A 14,444-nucleotide genomic window follows, 5' to 3' on the forward strand; every position below is an offset into this window, starting at 1 on the left:
ATCAAAGAAATCCTCAAATCAAGCTGAACATCAATAGATTTTTCTTGTAATTTAATCGTTTCTTGTTTTTCAATATCAAAATGAAACCCCTTATTGGAAAGGCCTTTATCTCGTGACAAAGTACAACAACATAATTATGGAACAATTCCGATAGATCTGAAAACGGATATTCCCATGAGGAGATTGAAGCTAGCCCACCTTCGCTACGAAAGGTCCATTTTTCAGAATTACACAGTTGCGAAGGGCTGAAATATCCTGTATACATCAAGAAAAGCGATAGAGGGAAAGCCCCTCGGACGAGAAGGTGAGGTCACGACATGATTCCGTACTGAGTATTAATAACCGATGCTTTATCCAACAGTGAAAACGCCAATTATTCCAATTAATTCATATTTCGCCTTTCGTCAAATCTAAGCAATCTCGCCAACAGTGAGGCTTGCTACTTGAACCTGCTGCAAAAAGGTTGTTTCAGATTCTGCTATAATTACGTGCTATTTTCGTCTTTTTCTACTCCGAGCGCAGTCCGATATTCCCGTTTCTCTCTATTCCGGTTCTGGAAGGGAACCAGTCGTCAGTATCGCTCTGTCTGTCGTTTAGCTCGGATCTGAGCGCCCGCACCAGTCGCCGAGCAGCTACGTAGGAGCGCACGTCACATTCGTGGTCGAGGGTTTTACGATTTTTCAGGACTTCCGGCTGAAATCTTTCGCGCCAGGTGCCCCTGTTTGTTTTACGTAATCGTTTCCGCACGGGTATTGTCTTGGTTCCACGCACATTCCGATTGGAGAACAGTGTCAAATCCGAAAAGGTTTGAAACATTCTTCCTTCTTCAGGCCTTTTCAGTGTGTTCATGTGAGAAGAGCGATGAAATTCTTGTGATTCCTAAGGATATATGTGCTTGATATCAGTGACGAATTCGTGAAAGTGTTTGTTCTTCATCACTTACACGTTTGTGACAATACACACAGAAAGGATTGGGTGGAATAAATGTTATAACGATCTCCGGAATTTTTGGATTATTGTGCTTATCTTTGAAAGAACTGTAAGTACGAAATTTCCTCATCTTTTGCTTTTTACGTGCTTACTTCCGTGAACGTTGAAATAATTCACCCTCGAATTCACCCCTGAAAGGATGATTTTTTTATGAAGTGAAGCGTGAATTTCTAAGAATCCAATATTGATCCAACGATAATTCATTCAAAAAATTCATTAGATATTTCGTAATAACTCAATTGAATACTGAATATTAATGAGAAATGAATTCGTAAATAACAATCATTCTGATAGATATAGGTACAGGGCAAAATTCAATAGAATAATTGGAAATCTTTTAACTTGTATTAAAGGACCTTTATTCAATATTGAATCTCGTTTATAAAATTAAATTTGGTGATTATATATCTGTATTTGAATTCTGTGTTGCGACTTACTACTCATTTATTTATTCACCTGAAGCAAGGCATATTCTCGGGCATATTTAACATTTGGATCTCGATTTGGAAACTCCTGGAATCTCATCCATAATAATTGATGGAAAATGCATAAAAACAACCCCCTCAATGCGAGTTTGTCTATCATCGGCATAGGAATTCGATTTTGAAATCAGTTTATATCCGGCATTAATCCTAATCCCAAAATACCCAACAGGACCTCATTTTTAAAAACAAGTACGTTCATTACCCGAAGGTTTCCCAACATCAAAATCGTGAAATTCGTAGTTTTTTCGTACCAGTATTTTTGCTGTTTTAAATAATTAATTTTCATTTCGTAATCAAACTTGCAACGTAAATTAATTGGTTTGTTAAAATAGTCGAAAACATTCATGGATTTTTTTTCATTACGGCCACACCGAGGGTCATATATGAATATGCTTTATGACGAAGGGAAGTTATCCAATAATTACCGAGAATCATATTTGATAATTGTACCCAATTAAAAAGTTTGATGCTTTAAAGCTTAATATTCGAGATTTATATGATTTTCATTGATGCTTTTTCGATATACATACAATTCCTGCCAAAAACCTCAAAATCATTGTAGAGTTGTAGACCCCTTCTTTAGGCACCTTTCTTTCTCTTGCGCTAAAACCTGCATCGATCTCCGATGTAATATTTCTATATTTTCAACTGTAGAATGAACATGATGATTACGTACCGACTACAAAGCTTTATCAGATGAGATACACGGCATCCAATGAAACAGTGTTGGAAAAAAAACTTTTTTCCGTGCGTCCAATAGAAAAATTCATTCGAAAGTCCTCAACATGGGTAGTTTTGTTTATTTACCGAGCGGGTAGGTAGCCGGTGAATAATTTCCATGTGGTCAATTTAATACATGTAATCTCAGCGTGTTTTCGTGCATGTTAACCATAATGATCGCTATCGGCAATCGTTGAGATTCGAACGTGAAATAAAATTCTTTTCTCGCCTGGTTTGAAGAAAATGGACTCTACCCTCAATTTTGCCTATCACACGTTTATGGGGTAGCGGTGAAATGAAAGAACTGTAGGCGGCATAATAAAATATATTGAGTGACGTTTGCGGTCGGTTTCGTTTTTTCGGATATAAATTCTACGCAGGCTTTAAAAATGGTTCGTTCGCAGGGTATTCTTGCCTTAGCACATGAGGAATCGAATTTTTCTACCCTTCTTGCCTTTTCTTTTATTAGGTAATCTCGTGAATATTCAGTTTTATATAGATCAAGAGGAATAAGGTTTATGGGAGGGTTTATGCGATATTTCTCACAAGAAAAATTGATTTCTTTTTAGTTTAATATTTTTAGTGATTAAACTTTGGGATCGTTCTCGGAAAACGAAAATTTTATGTTCGCATTTTGGAATATATAAAATACGAAATTAGTCCACCTGTCATTCAGAGCATTTCTCGCAAACTAAAGTATTTTTCAATAAGAGGTTTCCGAGGAGGTTTCATTTCAATTTTGAAAAACAAAACGAGTATATTTTAAGCTTGATTGTAAGATGAATACCTAATCAATGGATGTTTGTTTCATTGTAACGGCTACGGTTGCAGCACAATATCCTTTCCATGAAATTTTGCATGACCAATTCGCTTATTTACCGCCGCATGTCTTCTATAATTTCACGAATTCCATCTTCAAGGTCTTGAATTGATTGAGGAGCATTTGCATAGACAATATCTTTCACGTGGTACAAAAAAAAAAGTCTAAAGGTGCTAAATCACAAGATCTCAGTGGCCAATTGTGTTCACCTCTTCAAGAAATAACATGGTCAAGAAATTTTTCTTGCAAAATTGCGATTGTGTCGTTAATTGTTCGGCAAGTTTTGTCGAAAATAAATATCGCCTACTCGAATATCTTTCAATTGTGGCCATAAAAGAATCATTAATCATACCCTCATTCCCAAGATCTATCGGGGAATCTACAAACCTGAGTTTTTGTCAACACTAGGGGCTACAGAAGCTTTATTCTCAGTTGTTTTTGAGCGACGCACACGGTTAAGATTCTTCACATCACTAAGTCATCTCAACAGATCAAATTTTTCCACCAGTTTCACTATTGCCGGCTTCACGACGAACCAAAAGCCTTCTAGATTTGTGAAATGTGACACATAATGTTCACCACTTGGTTCGCCATTTTTGTACCTCATTTTAACGATTTCAATTCATTGTTGACACTTGTATCGTTTCATTTTTAGTAATGGCGTAGTTTTTATTTGTCAAATGTCAAAAGATGACAGCTATCCAGGTAGCGGACTATTCAGAATGAAACCTCCTCGGAAACCTCTTATTGGAAAAACCATGTATGAGAGCTACGAGAGCTATTCACCTGAAATGGCTACAAAAATATGTTGTCATTCCGCATTGAATATTTTTAAATCGAGAACTTTGGAGATAGAAATTGACTACAAAATTCATTAAATGCGTAATGCTATAATCGAGGCTATGATTATTCTGTATTATCCTATACAATATTTTTCACCACAAGGTTCTGGTTCAAATAGTTTCGAAGGTACTAATATTACTAATTTATAGTACACATTGCGATACCTTTCGAATTATACGAGTAGCATTAGTTCGATTAGTATGCGAAGCGATAAGGAATCAGAAAAGATTCAACAAGGTTTCAACTCGGGTTGAACCTCGGGTTGAACCTAGGGTTGAACCTAGGGTTGAACCTCGGGTTGAACACTAAAATGTTCTTCGGGATTTGTATATATGCCGATTCACCATCGTTGCTAAGTTTCACTATAGAGTTCACTTCAGAAATTCACTGGCAAGTTTTTCTTACCAATGTGCTACAGAACGTACCTGTATTAACTTTAAATCGTGAAATGATTGGGATATTTTAAAATATTGCGTATCCTGGCCTCACTCATACATATATTGGCTTCACCCTTTCAGGTGAGAGTAAGGAGTGTTACTGTGAAATTGATATATAACATTGAAGGGGTCCTAGTTGCAAATAATAGTCCTAGGACCTTTTCTCGTTCGTAGTGTACTAGAGATTTAATTAATTGATAAAATGAAGGGACGGATTGGTAGGGTGGATAATCGATACAGCAGAACTGCACAATGTGTTTTTCAATATTTCCCTAGGAATATAATGCTGATAAAATCAGCAATACAACCTCTAATGGCCTAGTGGGTAACGCAATGTGTCAGTAATCTCGCTGCAACAGGTTCCGTTCCCTCTTTTTTTATTGAAAAATCTTTTGATTTGGGATAGTTTTCGAGATAGAAGGATATCACAAACCATTATGTGAAATTTTCAAGGTTTTTCTTTGTTGGTTCCTTATTTTCTAGTTAATTTTTACATTAATCATACACCAGTTCATTATTATTATTCAATTGTAAATTGAAAATACTTCGACTACTAAATACGAGACTAAGTAAATATTTCTTCTCAGAATATTATCGGAAATATTTTTGTTTCATCACTCCTCCAAGAATTTGACAAATCGGTAATGAATTTTTAAATTACCATGAATACTTTGGGAATGGAACAAATGCCAATTTTTTTAAGCTTTTGTCAACTAAGTATTTTGCATGTCGAAAATTATACTTAGGAGCCCATTCAAGTCTCAATTTTTATGGAGAGTTAAAGACTCGTCAAGCAATATATTTACATTTGTGTTAAAACGTTCAATTCTGTCGGTATTGAATTTGTTTGCTCTTTCTTCAGTAGATAGCTCGGTAGATAGTCAAGGTTAGTCTAAAAGACTAGGTAAATATCGAGGTAAATATCTAAGTTCGAATTTAATGCATTCGTAAGCTTTTAGCAAGGCTTTTAGTGGATATTTTCATGTTGATCAAACAACATGTAGTCATAATTGTTTCAAGTTATTCCTCGAAGAACCAGATGGCTTCGATCTCGGCTTTGATCCTTTGATTGGTCAATAGAGGATATATTTTACAATTTGCTACTTCATTCAGTTGTTGGAAGAATGAGTAATCTCGAGAGTAATCTCTTTCGAGTGACTAGACTAATCAAAATATTCTCGTGGGTATCTTCAAATAATTGTTCCACAAATTATTGATTTCGATCGATTGAGTGAAATCCGGTGAAATCCTACTTAGTTTTTTTTTGTTTTTGAAAATGACTCATGATTTGGAAGATTCCATTGGTTGTCGTGAAATTTTATCGACTTTTTAGTTCAGTCTGTATGTCAAAGTTAATTTTTCAAGGTTTTTCAAATTCAGCATGTTCTCTTTACCAATATTCTCCAAAAATTCTAGATAGAGTCTGGAGGTTTGATGTAAAAAATAAAGACGGAACTCTATCGTAAAAATTATCCTTTATGAATGGAATTAATCAGTAGCAAAGTTAGATGAAAGATTCCAAGAAAATATTTCTAAAGGACAAGTTTATGTGATTCTGCTCCTTCAATTTTCCAATCTTCCTGTTCACAAGAATCATTCCTTCTGGAATTAGTTAGGTTGTAAAGTTCAGAGTAAAATAGCCTGGAAATAAATGAATGGAAACTGGGACTTTGAAAGAAAGAAACGTTTTATTACTCTTTTTTCGTTCTCCTTGTCAGACCACTCTCTGAATTAAACGAATTCCAGTTATAAGGAAAAAATACCTCTTTTATTTTTACTGCTCGAATTAAATTCTATGGTTTTGTCATGCCCTTGCTTAATTGCGATGTGAAATGAACTCTTTGGTGCAAAATTTAGGGCTCCTTGGTATTTAAAATTTCATGAAATTCTTGGAGAAGACACGACGAGTTCTTCAATTGTTCTCCGCTTTACCATAAATTCCAAATTCCTCTTAGAACTAACTTCAAGCATTCATTCTCACATTATGAATGAACATTATATTCTTTTTTCAGTTTTATTGCCTTGAATCCAGTTTTACACATATTTATCATTTAATTATACTAAAAAATATTTTTATAATCCGAGTCTTTGACTTTTTCACCCATAATGTTCGAAATATTCTCGGAAATATTTCAGGTTATAAATTGAAATAATTTTTGAGAAAATTACTATCTTGAAATTTTTCGAATATAAACTTAAAAACAGTTCGAGAAAGCAGCTTGACCTCACTTCTTTTATCTTCATCCACATTTCACAACATAAAAAAAATTTGGAAAAAAATGTTGTCTTACAAGATCAAATGAATAATGTATTGGGTATAAAGTCACTTGAGGATCTTATTAAGTTCTTTATTAAACTTGGCCTAGCTTTCGGTCATTTACATGGCCATCTTCAGGGCAATCTCATTAGTTATCTAAATCTGGACTTACAATTAATCTGAACCTAACAATGCAAAATTAGGTAGAACCATCAAAAATGAGAGTCACCTTTTAACAAAACTTTCTAGTCGAGTTTCTAGTCATATAATTAAAATCTCAAAAATGGTAAAATTCACAATTCAATTATCTTAAAATAGATATCTGTAAAACACATGGCAACAAGAACGTAAACAATAGGAAACTATGAAAATTAACACCGACAACAAATTAAAACTACTAAAACTTCAGTCGACCACAACAGCATTGTGTCAGCTATACTATTATGATGAATTATACTAAATAATGAATAAGGTTATGAAATTAAATTAATTCTCAAATCAATTATTTTGAAACCTCGTTTGAAACATTCTTAGATGCAATGTGAAGCCTATCTTCGTTTGTCTACTTCTGTTGTTCAATTAGTTTTGGTTCTCGTTATATTTTTCACCCACCAGAAATTCAATACAATCAAAAAATCTCATTGTCCAATTCAATCTGGACTTCAATTTTGGCATAACTACATCCTCTGCGTATGCCATTCTTTTATTCAGCTGTGGTAATTTGAAAAACCCAATAAAAAGGATTTCGCACCACGATTGGATTGTGCTGATTGACGTCTAACACGCAACTGAATTAAAAATATTACACCATTCGACTTTTGTCTTTCAGGTTTCCATAATTTTGCATTGTGTTGAGATATTATATCGAATAGGATAAGGGTTATGAAAAAATTATTCATATACGAATCTCATTGAGACATGTTATCGTTTTACATAATTTTGCATTTATTCTACAGAACTGAATAGTTTGAACGTAAGCATTATCTTGGCTGGATATGAAACACTCGAGGACAACATTGACTTGTTATCAGAGAAGCATTTGACAGCTCCTTTCTTGGCCATTCTGAATACTTCAGAACTGTTTTATATATATTTTATGAGATTCGATTCCTTCATTAATATGATGTAATTATTGTCATTATAGAAGCGTTCAAACCGAGTAGAAAACGCTCTGCATAGGGCGCATGTTACTTGTACTGCAAATTGGCGAATGCGCCGATATTTGGACAATTCATAATTATTCTAGGATTATTTCATTAGGGGCCTGTTGCAAATGATTCCTTCTAGATTATCTGAAATAGTATTTTATTGGAAACATCAATTACGTATTCTTATATTATTATTTTGCGTTGTTTTCTTGATTACGTCATGATCCTTATTTTTTAGTATATTGCGTCTTTTTTGATAGCGTCATATGTTTTTTTCTTGTCACTTATAAGTGTCTACTGAAGTATTGTGTTGTCCATGGAGAGGAAATGGGGATTCATCAGTGGAAAGAATAGTTTCCCTGAATTCGTTATTTTCTGAAAGAATACTTTCTTTCATAATTTCCCAAAATTTAATATGCCTGATACAAATTATTCTGGGATAATTTTTTGAGTAGTTTTCAATATATAGGTCCATGTTTTCTGAAAATATGACGATTTCTGTATCCTGGAATGCCAATTTTTCTAGAAATTCGAGTGCTGAACTTCTTTGCTTCTACAAAGGCACATAAATTCGAGTTCCTTTCATCTCAGATTGTAATCAATTGGTGAATTCTCATTTGAAGTTTTCAAGGTAGTGAAAATTACAGGTAGGACTCATCCGAAGATCAATCGCATCCTAGAAACTTAGTATATTTAGCGCGTTTGTTTGAATTACAAATTGGCGGAGGCGCCAGTACATGCAAACACATATTCAACTGAAAATGAATTCAAATTCAATTGTTGCAAGATTTAAAATGTTGAAAAATTATAGTTTCGATTTATATAGACGAAATTTTAACCATGTATGATAGGACATATTTCATTGTTGAACAGTATATCGAATTTGTTGAGTTATTCATACAACCTCATTACTGAAAAAATCTGCTGGTACGTTTCATATCGATTCAGAGTTGTGCAACGCCAAAATCCACATTCCTCATTATTAAATATCCGATAACCCTGATGGTATTCCCCACTGTAGTCTATTATCTACCTGCAATGCGTCGCCCGTGTTTGGACGGTATAGTAAACAATAACAGAAAGAAACAGTGAATTGAGTTTTCTGTAAAGGCGAGTGTAAAGGCATATGAAGGATTTGATTATACACTATTGAGTAAATTGACCTTCTTTTGTATTTTTTATGGGTTTGCCGTATTTGATATACAGTCAAAGGAAATAATTCTTATAATGTTTAACAGTGGTCATGACCCGCCTGGGACTCGAATCTACAGGGTGGTCACTTTTTCAATGGGATTGTATTGGTAACTTTTAAACCATAAGAGTTGGAAGGTCGGTCAAATGGAGAAAAAGTTGCATGCATAGAAGCATTATCAAGTAGTTCAAACAAATCCAGATTATCAGGGTCGGTTATTGAGATATCATAAGAAAAGTAAATTCTGTCATTTTGATTTTTCTTTTTTTCCCACTTCATTTCAAATATTATCAAAAAATGTTACAGGAATTTTTTATTCGACAGTAAATGGTTCTCAATTTGACGTAATAAGATTTCGTATCCAACGTTTCGTGCTCCCTGGGCCACCCTCAACCTCTTTTTTCAATACGGACCTGTATATTTTATAACACTTTTCGAAATAACTTTTAACGCTGAATTCAACGATATATCATACAATGTCATTCTAAGTTGATTTTCAGGTGATTTTGACCCTTATCCAAATTTCTTTGGGTCGGATTTGTATTACATTTAGGTACCTTTAGTTTAATTAACAACATGCAATACATTTCGATGAGAAAATCATCTTACTTATCTCGAACTAAATGGAACATATCAGAATCAAATCAAGAAACAAGTAATTATTATTCACATATGCTCTAACATTTTTTGATAATATTTGAAATGAAGTGAGAAAAAAAGGAGAAACAAAATGACAGAATTTACTTTTCTTATGATATCTCAATAACCGACCCTGATAATCTGGATTTGTTCGAACTGCTTGATAATGCTTCTATGCATGCAACTTTTTCTCCCTTTAACCGACCTTCTAACTCTTATGGTTTGAAAGTTACCAATACAATCCCATTGAAAAAGTGGCCACCCAGTATACCTCCAGGGTTCTGGACATTTTCTTCGAATAGGGAGCAAAAATATAAGTTCTACTTTTTGGAATTGAAATTGCATCATTCCTGCTGATATTTTTGATCATGAAATCGTATCACCAAGATGTTAGTTATTAGCAATAGTTGCCGTTGCGAAGATAGCTGCTACTTTTAACCTCGCTTTTAACTGACCTATAGGCTATAGCCGCCGTTTAACCAGTGGCGTCGGTGAAAAAATATATTATTATTATATCCTAACTTTTGTTTGAAGCAGTACAATTAGATACAATTTGAAGAGGTAAATTGTATATTAATTTCGAACAGTATACTCCTATAAGCTTTAAGATGAAAAATACAAGCCTCTAATTGGCGAAATTGAAATACGTGAATAGACCTGTAATTCATTCTTCTAAAAATACAATGAAACTGTTGGTTCCACCCCTGAATAATCATAATCCAATAGATTGTGCACTTTACTTTGTTTTTTATGATTTAATTCTTTTACTGTGAGCTGTAATTCCTCTCTCAATTTGTGTAGTCTGGAATGCCAATTTTCCTAGAAATTGAGTTCCTCTCATCTCAGTTTGTAATCAATTATGGATTCTATCATTTAGGGAATTTCTTAAAGTAGTGGAAATTATAGGTAGAGCTTATCCAAACACTGATCACACGATATAAATTTAAATTACAAAATGGCGAAGGCGCCAGTATATAATAATAATGCATTGCCTTTACTAAAGAAAATAATCAACAGACGAAGTTAAGTATAGCTACTTTTATTCAACCTCTTTTTATTTCCACAAACTGATCTTCAGCTTGTTCACAAAATCAACCAACAAAAAACGTTAAAATGAAGTATTGAACAATTCCTATCAAATTTATTGATTCAAATCTATTTACAACTCATTTCCGCTTTTATGTTCTAGAAACTTTCAGTTATTAGGGAAGAACATCTATCATACATTCAGAATCATAGTACCTATCAATATTTCATGGCAAGAATATAATTGGATTATAAGTTAAAATAACTTTTTTCTTATGTTATTTCATGGAGAAGGAAATTCATCACTTAGACTTAGTTGTTCTGGCTCGAATCTCGATAAAATTGAACAAATAGTAACGGATGCAAATTCGAAAAGTCCTAAAGTGAGATAATTAAAAAAAAAAACGTTTGTCCGAATGTTCTTTTACCGAGAGACAAAATTCTGTTCCTATTTATTTCTCATTAAAATGACATTTCATCTGTGGATTTAAATTGTCCGGTCAGAGTTTCCTGAAATTTGCATAGATTATTTTCGGAAAGGTAAAAAAAAATCTAACAGAACAGAAAAAATACGTTCCAATTCTCGGGATGTTTCAAAATGCAGAAATCGACTGCGACCTATTAGATTAACTCACAACCAGCTCCGGCTGGATGTAGGTTGGCTGCAGTCCTCCAATTTACATATTCAAGATTCTGTTCGTGTTGCGGATGAACGGCTCGAGAAGGAAAAGACCTAAAAAAGGGTAAATTCTGGCGAATGTATCCATGCAGATCGTTCGTAGGATTTATGTGATTATCTTTCTCAATATTCATCTCTATATTTCCGGTATGCCTAGCAATTTATCGATGTATAGGGTCCGGATACGTTTCCTACTTTTTCCAGTGGAAATTATCCACGCATGAAATGCGGCAGCGGCATTCATTTCGATTTTTTCCTGTTTGCGTCCGGCTTATTTATTCCACTCATGCTCAGTTATATAAAATTTTGATAACTCAATCAAACTTGGGGTTAATTAGTTCCAACCAGGAATTGGACGGATTCGTCCAACATTAGAACATGTGTTTCATTTCTTTATATCGAATGAATAATTTTTCGTGATTCGGTGTATTAATTGGTTATTTTGTGATCAAAAACTAGTTATTACTTAAATGATGTCATGCAGACAATTTTTCAATTTCGGAAAAAGTACCTCCTCTAGCGGGACTCCAACCCGCAACCTCCGAATCTATAGTCCTGTGCTCTATCAACTGTACAACTTCAGAACATTGCCATAAAGTTGATGATGGTCTAGCATAGGGCTGCCATAAATGTTGGAACATCGACCGGGACAAGTCTCAAGTGGCATAGAAATAGGTGAAAATACCACTCAAAAATTCAAACCGCATCTGAGAGGTATTCATTTAATAAAAATCCGGGGTTTCTAGGGTTATTAACTTTTTTCACTTCAGAAATATTCACTGAAATAATTTATAAAGAACAATAACAATTTCAAATAGCAATAAAAACAACATAAAGTCGCATCAATAAACAAGTAGATAGGTAACCCTTTTTTTTTCAGGCTTGACCCTCGGTGCCATTTTTCTTTGCCCATTTATAGCCATTTATAGTGTTTCAGGACTTGTGGCTTTTTCAAGTATGTTTTGTCTTACATATACTCTCCACTGTGCTTAATGCACTTGATGCGTTTCGTTCTTACCACTCCTAATATCTTATAGAACAGGAAACATCCGTTCCACATGATCATTGCGAAAATATACTGGCACATTTTGCCCCATATCTGACATTTCTGCGTTAATAAAAGAATTGAAATAGGTATATAAATTCTTCATAGACGGAATCTTCAAGCGTAAATTCAAATATCCAACAGTTCCTTGTACCTACTTCATTTCATTAAGGAATATCATTCGAAACCGTTCATGAAAATATATCGAATTTTGTCATTGTCCACTATATTTGAGATATCGGATGTTGCGATTGTCAAATTTAACTTACCATCATTCTTTAGTTTGTTATAGACTTGACTTGTTTGGTTCCCAAAATATTTATTTTGTAATCTTCCACTGAATTCTTTCTTAGTATATTCTCAATTAATTTTTAGTTCGAGTAATTAATGATTTTTCAATCCTTTCAAATGGTTTGTCAATGAGAAATGCTTGACTGTGTAGAAATGGAGTACAAAGTTCCTCGGTGCCACCTATGCACCTGTGAAATATTTCCTTTCCCAAAGAAACACCCTGTATATTGGAGTGCATGTGAATTGTGATTATGATGTATCATAATTATCCTTATTCCAAAATTTTCATTTTGACAAAATATTGAAGTGAAATCCTGGTAGGTATGGAAATGTGAAAAATATTCAGGTCGTATTCAGGGTTGTTGGAAGGTTCATTTCTGTTCATCTCGGTTATTAATTTTAGAGTGCCTAATGCATAATTTCCTGCTATTTTCATAGTTAAAGGTCTCATCAACAGAAAATATTTGATATTAACACTGTTTAAAATGAAATAAGGCCAAAAATAGTTCATTTGCTCTGCTTGATATCACATTATTGATAAATTTCAGTTTCTTTAACAAATTTTCAGCATCACAATACGATACAATGTCGATTCTGTTTGCAGACTTTTAGACTTTACTATATTGAAACAATCGATGACACTAGTAGAGCAAAAGTTTTCAAATCTTGGATTTCAACAATCAACAGGTAAATACAGAAAATAATAAATAATCTGCTCATTTTAAATTCGATAATTAGGAAAAATATCGGATTCCAAATATTCAAATTTGCATATTCAATCGAGAATCACTCAAATGAATATATATCATTCTATAACGATATAGTAAAATTGTGGATTTGAAAATATATCTCAATCCGATAAGGTACTCCAACCATTTTGGGGACATGTAAAAATTGCGTTTACTCCCTCTATCCATGTTTATTACTCTATGATTCTTACGTACGAGATGAAGTTGTTAATTATGCCTGATATGCATATTTCCGTGAATTTAGTAAAATTTCTGCTAAAACCTATCGACAAATTGTTTGAATATAATACTACCACCTAGAGAGTAGATACCTACCTAACTACAGAGTCATAGATCTTCGACGGCTTTGCTGTACGGAAACAAGGAGACATAGACGCCGAACATACGGGGCTTTCATTTCCTCCAGTTTTATGTTTATTGGAAAACTCCAGTACGGCTTAGAACGTGGGGCAACGCGCACGGAAAACAAATGCAAATCAATTTCGGCTTCGAATTTAGTTTTATTAAGAGTTTACGCTGTTGGGATTCGCCAATGGCAGCGTTCGACTTTTTGTTAGACTTGATAACTTTTCATTCGATTTTTACCCACAGTAATGTTGTTTATTCTGGTACGTTCGTCTCCCGACTTTCTCCGTATGCCCGAATATTTGTTTCCTGGGGGAAATTTAACCGTTCCGAATGGTTTTGGGAGGCTCACTTGTACCCCGGAGTAAAAGCGGAGTTCGAATTTAATATTATTCAGGAAAAAGGGTTCCTATTTGAGTACGGGCGGGACTTTACAGGTAGATGCGGCAAAAGTGGGGTAGAGTAAATAAAAAGTGTTGGCAGACTATCGAAATGGGTTATCCGACGGGTTATCGCCCTGAATATTTGTGATAATGAACCAACTGTCCATTATCAAAAGGCAAAAGAATGTGTCCGTGAAGTTAGCACCCACTTTTTCGAAAATGAAGAATTTTTTTTTGCGTTCCTTAGTAACTCGTTAGTAACTATTTGTAACACAAAAATTTTCGTTTGTACCTCAACGATACTGGTAGAAAACATCGCATTCCGCAAGGGTGCCAACTTCACGGGCACCCACTCTTTGATTTTTCTCGGAAAAAAATATTCAGTTAGGAAGTCC

General features: G+C 34.1%; 1 protein-coding gene across 3 annotated transcripts in view; it reads left to right on the plus strand.

The window, feature by feature from the left end:
* Positions 1–563: 563 nt before the first annotated feature.
* The window catches only part of LOC123672461 (irregular chiasm C-roughest protein-like), a 140,112-nt gene continuing 126,231 nt past the window's right edge, over positions 564–14,444 (plus strand). For all 3 annotated transcript variants that reach the window (XM_045606556.1, XM_045606558.1, XM_045606557.1), the window contains exon 1: positions 564–1,039. The gene's annotated coding sequence lies outside the window, so the exon portion shown is untranslated. The remainder of the gene's footprint in view (positions 1,040–14,444) is intronic.

This window comes from Harmonia axyridis, chromosome 2 (assembly GCF_914767665.1).
Source record: "Harmonia axyridis chromosome 2, icHarAxyr1.1, whole genome shotgun sequence".
In the NCBI taxonomy this organism is placed as follows: domain Eukaryota; kingdom Metazoa; phylum Arthropoda; class Insecta; order Coleoptera; family Coccinellidae; genus Harmonia; species Harmonia axyridis.